Source organism: Meleagris gallopavo, chromosome Z (assembly GCF_000146605.3).
Source record: "Meleagris gallopavo isolate NT-WF06-2002-E0010 breed Aviagen turkey brand Nicholas breeding stock chromosome Z, Turkey_5.1, whole genome shotgun sequence".
Lineage (NCBI taxonomy): Eukaryota > Metazoa > Chordata > Aves > Galliformes > Phasianidae > Meleagris > Meleagris gallopavo.
The window spans coordinates 56,754,111-56,760,993 of NC_015041.2; positions in this window are offsets into that span (position 1 = coordinate 56,754,111).

Consider the following 6,883-nt stretch of genomic DNA (forward strand, 5'->3'; position numbering starts at 1 on the left):
TAGATAAGTATCACCTGCCAGGACTGGAAAAATCAGAACCTATACTGATAAAATGATAGATTGAACAGTGAATAATTGATCATTCAACTGTCACAGAACTGTTAATAAAGGATTAATTAACAACAATGTCAAAGCAGCGCAGTATGAATACTCAGCACTCTCTCTCTTTTTCTGTTCTTCTGCCTTTTCAGATTGTTTTCGGCACTTCAAAGTGCTTCATTTAAGTCCAAAGTAAGCCAATCTTGGTTTAGACAAGCCTGAACTAAACAGAATATGAGCCTCAGTTAGCAGTTTGTACTTGGTTAAGGATGGTTGGTTAGGGTGGTCCCCAGTCTGTTTCCAAGGTAGCCTTTAAAGACCACCCTCTGTCCCAAAGATCTTGAGCAGGAAAATGGTTAAACAAGCATGCACTTGGAAAGGATGCAGGAATCCTTAACCATGAGTGTATTAAGGAAGCTGAGTTTCTGGAAGTCATCTGCTGCCCAACTAAGCAGTTCACAAGAAAAATGATGGGCTAAAAAATGACACAGGGTGCTATTTGCTTGCAGGTAAAGATCAACATAAATGTCGGTGGAGAGCATAAAGATCTAGATGATAAATATAGAAGGCACAGACAATACTTCTGAAAGATTCTCTGTACTACCAATGCATGTAATATTCCTATGTTAAGAAAATATGCTAGGTACTGACCTGTGCCCATGAGATTAATTTCTCCCAGAGATATCTAGGGGTTAATACATATAGAGAGAGGAGATCGTGTACATAACTGGACATAAGGAACTTTCAATCTCCTTCAGTCTCCTTCTTTGTCTTTAAAATGGGCAGGTTGGCCTGTGTAAAAATCTCTACACTAAATTTCAAAAAACTCTCTTAACTCACATTATCTAATATATGACATGATGCTTCTGTTTACCCTTTTTTGGACATAGTTAAAAGCCTTTTTCAGTCGTTTGAATCGTACTCCAGAAATCTACCAGATTTTCAGAATTCAAATCACTGCTAAATTACTGAGATATTATCAAATCCACTATGCTTTTTTTTTTTCCCAGAAAAATTGTACGTTTATTAAGATAGAGTTCAATTTACAAAACATTACATCATTGAGTAGATCAACTAATATGATAATTTGAACAATTCTGGAATACTTTCCCAGTCCTGATCACAAAACTGCTGCTGATTGCCACTGAAAAAATAAGTGCAAAAAAAGTGGAGCTGTAGGGATCTAAGCCCATGAAACACTGTCAATAATATTTCATAATAAACTATCTCAGTCTCAGTACTCTTTTCTACTCTGCTGTATACCTGGTAATTTCTTTCTTTTTGTCTGGGAGTCTGAAATGCATTGACCCAATTGACCAAATCCACTCTAGCATAAGAGGCTGTAACTCCACTTCTTTCACTGAAGTCATATTTACCTATAACACAGTTACGCTTTGCTGGAATATCTTCTGCCGGAAGGTGTAAAGGTTAACCAAACTACTTCCAGTCCTGAGTTTCAGTCATCATACTTAGAGTCATATGCAGCATTTACACAAGGTAAATAATACAGTAAGAGTCAAAGAAAGTCAGGAAGACAAGAGGATGAAGAGCAGACTGTCACTGAAATAGGAATGATTTATTTAATAACACTGAAATAGCACACTTTAGCTTCACCAACTCATCAGTGTCAGCTCCCCTCATCTGTACGTGGCACTGACAGCTTCTTAACATAACAATGAAATCCATAGGCCAAATTCTCCCCTGCTGTGCCTCTGCTGAAGTCGATGAAGGTATGTCAGAATTAATTTAGTCTGACAATTATTCCCCATTACCTGGAGTAATTGTGGGACTGCAACACCTGGCTAATGAAAACATAGTAAAATATGGGTATTGTGGTGCACAGCTGACAGCATCAAAGTGACCCTTCTTGGAAATAACTGAGTCACAGTGTAGTCGGTACAGGCCCAGAACTGGAGGTGAAATTACTTCTGTGGAACTCTTCAGGTACCTTTACATGGTGCTCCAAAATGCTGTGGGTCAAGGATGTATTGCAGAGCTAGTGAGTCCTAGAGCCCTAAGGAGCACAGTACAAAGATAGCCAAGTGCAGAAACTGGGTTCATCCCAGACAGATTTATTAGATCCATTCCAGCATTGGCCAGATAAGTTCATGCAGAACCACAAAATCAACTGCAAACCAGTGCTCCTCGTAGCTGGAGAACAATGCCGAGACTCCAGGGCTGGATCTGTTCGGAGCTGACTCATGTTCTTAGGGTTTTCTAGCTTATATATGAGCTAAAATATAGCTTACAATTGTTCAGGTTGCATATAGCTCTACGCCAAAATTGGCAACATCTGGCTCATAATTGTCCACAGATAATTGATTGAACTAGATATGATTCAAATGAAATCATGTTTAAGAGACAGACATTTTTTCCTAAGATTTTTCATTAAAACGGTGAAATTCTTGAGTTCCACTGTTTTCATGAAATAAATAGTAAATAATAAAATAAGATGTAAATTTACGTTTTGGATCCCTAATGTACAATGTATATATATTGCATGTGATTTGTAATGTAGAGGCCAGAGAAGTAGTAATTTCATATGTAACAATATTGGAATGTAGCCCCAAGCACAAATCTGAAAGAGACCCACCCAACACCAGTAAATTGGAGTGCTGCGTTTTCCCAGCCCAGTTTCTTTTGTCTGCCCTCTAGAATCATGTTCAAATCCAGGTCACTTTCTGTTTAATCCTCTTTATTTCCAACACTTTGTAACTGTTCCTTTCTTCATACCTGCTCACAGTCGAACAATATTGCTTTATTGGTGAATGCATTTTGTTACATAAAAACACTTTCATTTATGTTTTCGACAGCATTTATAAATGTTGTCTGTCTAGTGAATGTTCCCTTTTTTAGGAAAAGTATGTAGACACAGAAGCAGCTAAAGCGGTGGTTAGCACCCTGGGAGATGACAGCTTTTCATAGGTATCCAGCAGTTTAGAAACAGCTGCTGTGTTCTGTCTTATAAACTGCAGGATTACTGGGGGCTAATGATGAGGGTGGGGTCATCTGTTTTCAGATCACATCGGCTTTCATCTCTGCCACTAACTCTTTCAATTACCTGTGGCAGGTTACTTGTTTCTTGCTGTTATTTTCATCTATCTACAGGATGAGAATGATAATGTAATAGGTGTTTTGAAGATTAACTCAACACTACTTAAGGCCCCTTCAGATACTCAAGTGAAAACATTAGTGTATAGAAAACCAAAGTATAATTATTATGAAAATGTACATTATTGTTTAGAGTAAAAGTGAATCGAAGACAGGATGATGTGATAATCAAACCACTGGAACTGAAGGATTTAGAGGCTTGATATTAGATAAGTAAAAAGCAGAACACTTAATTGAGCTTAGAGAAGATTTTCCTAGCAAGAAATGTTCATTTCCTTTGTAATTTTTTTTGTTTGTTTGTATCGCTATCTAAGAAAGATTTAAGATACAGCATGATAGGAAGTAGAAAGATGTAAAATACCATTCAAAATGCCCAACCCTATATATATAGACTCACAGTCCCAGTAAATACAGTATTAAAAAGGTAAGTTTAGATTTAGGTCCCTGTTGTTTTATTATTGGCTATATTATCAGATAATGATCTAACAGAGACAGTATGAGTTTATTATAATTGCAAGACTTTTAAAGAACTATACAGTAAGAAATTAATTGAAGGTTTGCCATATTTCTGTTTATAAGGGATCAAAGGTCTGAAGTAACCTGTGTTGCCATTGAGTCCCCTTGCTGCTCTTAAGAAGCCAGTGTTACCAGTGTTACTTCTGTAACTAATGGTCTTTTTCAGAGAATATTTAGTACTTCATGAAATGGACTATCTACAACTCAATCCAGAAAAGGCTAAAGGGATGACATTCATAAAGCTCCAGTTGCCACAAATCAGATTTAACTATAACTGTACTACAAATGATGTAAAGTCAGACATAAATGAGATATAACACTAACAGAGCGGAAGTTATATTATATTACCCTACATTTCATTTATTGAACTTTCTTTAATTTATCAGCTTGTTTGGATCATACAATATCATGAACGCTCCAGTAGCAGCCCTCCAGTTTGGATTTCTATTTATAGCATATCATCTCTTCATTGGATGCCCCTCTACATTAGTTTCAATGAGGCAGTAATTAGGCCCTTAAAACAAAATTAAGATATCTTTAATAATTGAATTCAGTCAGAAAGCCTACCCAGTATTCTTTCAAAAGACAATCATTTTTATAATTCTTTGGGGCTGTGAAAAAATGATACATTTCTAAATACTCCTAATTTTTTTTCCTCCTATTTTTCTTTTATTTTTATGCATTTTGGGGCTATGCAGCCACCATCTCCACAAATTTCAGATTTCACACATACATATTTTTAGCCATAAGGCAATTCTGAACTTTAAAAATCAAGCATACAGCTATTCCCTTTAGGATAGATTTCTTTTGCATTCGAAATAAATTCTGTCATGATAGCCAGGGGAAATACTTAGCTGTATGCGATGCTTAACTAAAGTTGGACCCTAATTTTAAAGAAAAATAAGAAATATTCAAAAGCCTAAATCCTAAATGTACTTGCCAGTGCAGCCCTACATGCAGCTTTCATTGGTGTACTTGATGTTATTAGAAATGTCAAAGGTAGTATTACAGAAAAAAGTTTCTTCATCACCATCTATTGTCTGATATTAACTCAAAGAGCAGCTAACAAAAGAACACACAGTAGTTTTCACTTTGTAATGCATGCAATCTACATTAACTACCCTCATCATCAAAACCTAATTGTACAACAAATATATGGTCTATGGTGAAGAAAGTTGCACACAGATTGGCTAAGGTAAAAGTGTTCACTATGTTGACTGAGGATGATCAGAAAGATTTGACAGAGGGGTAGAAAGGTAAGCAGTGAGTGTATTAGCAGCTGCATTACATAGCTGCGTATTTCTTTGCTCTGACTTTGGGCTGTTTTTTCAGTGTGGAAACGTTACTCCAAAATTACCTTTTTTAGAGTGTGAGAATCAGACAGATAGCAATTTTGAGTATGTCTTCAGGGAGCAAGTTGATTTGAGTGATGAAATTCATAAGCCTTGTAATTACAGTAATTATGAGACCATACCTTTACAGGTAAGAACTCATAAGTAAAAACATTAGCATGACCAAGAAGCTCGATAATTCATTCCAGGGCATGTGGTTACAGTGCAGTGCTTAACATAACCTTCATGACTGCACTGGCACCTGGTCTTACCTCTGAAACTTACATCCATCTTGTAAGCATATATACCCTCTGTGCTCTACTCTTTGCATGTAGCCTTTTTAAGATTGTTTCATAGTATCTGAAGCAGATGGTTACAGGTACTCAAACCTTACCATTCATTTTAGACGTCGTTTTTTTCCTGCAGCTTTTAAAAGAAACGTCCTGAAACACTGGAATGTTCTGACTCAGATTTTATTCAGAGAAACGATGTTGGAATATAAAGGGAGCTTTTTTGTCCTACCTGTGCTTTACTCTAGCCCTGACCTGCTGGCTAATGGGTAAGGAAAGTTTGGTAGTAGAAGGGAATGCCTCCTTCCTAGTCAGTCTGTGCTCTTTGTTTGATTTATTTGCTGAGCACTTAAGTACCAGGTATGGCTTCTGTGACTGTCATCTAAAACCAATACCACAAACTTTCTGAACAGCAGTTGTTAGGAACAAAGCTTCTCATCAAGTAGACTTGCTGAGACATAGATTTTTTATTTTTTTAAGGGTCATTAGATAGGATATTTTTAATATTCTTCAAAGTTTGTGTCCACGAGATATAACAATAAATGCCACTCATAAAATGAGGGTATCTTATGGAAATTCCAGATGATCTGTTTGATCACAGCAGTATATAATATTTCTCAAAGGTGTGTGGTGAACAAGTTTGTACAAATTTGAGCTTGTTCCATGTTTTATTTAGTTTCATATTCTCATTTGAATTTTATTCTCACTGGCGAATACATGCATTGTTCATCATTTATATTTATGATGCTAATAAACTTATTTTATCGTTCGGTGATTTTCCTATTTCATTATTACAATTTTGTTTGGAATTTGGAGCATCCTGGTCATACAAAAGTACTTTAAATCTCTGTCCGTTTCACCTGTGGCTGAACTTTTGTACGCATTCAAAATGTTAACAGTGAAGAGTGAGAAAGAATACTTGCAATCCAATTAAAACACATGCTTTAAAAATACGGTGGGCAGAGGTTTAAACAAGTGATATTCTGGCTAGATACCAGGAAAGAAGTCTTCTTCATGAAGATGGTCAAGATTGTCTGAAGTGATTTTCTGGTTTCCAGCCTTGGAGGTTTTCCAGAACCAAGTGAGAAAAGCCCTTAGCAACATGGTGTGATCTCACAAGTCACTCTGCTTAGGGCAGGAGGAAGTACTAGAGACCTCCTGAGGTTCCTTCTATGCTATGATTTGTTTTGGTTATCTGAAATAGCTGTCAGCAGTGCCAGCACTCCACACCATAGGTGAGGATTACAATTCTGAATGACTACCAGAATAGTCAGATATCTTAAGACTTTTGTCACAGAGCTCAGTTTTGCTGTACAGAGATATATTATGCAATTAAAACATAATTTCTTAAAATACATTCAGTTCTCAATCAAATACAAAAATAGTGCATGTCTTCAAAACCTGCCATATGAGGCAAAACCAGCCTCATAATGCTTGCATTATTTGTTTCTTTGTATTTGTATTGATTTTGCATTAAGATATTCTTATTATAGGGTTGCAAATGCTACTCTCCAGAAAAGAATTTGTTTTTTAATATTAACATGTGCTTAAGCATTTTCATCAAGCTGGCCCCTTCCCTTCCCTTCCCTTCCCTTC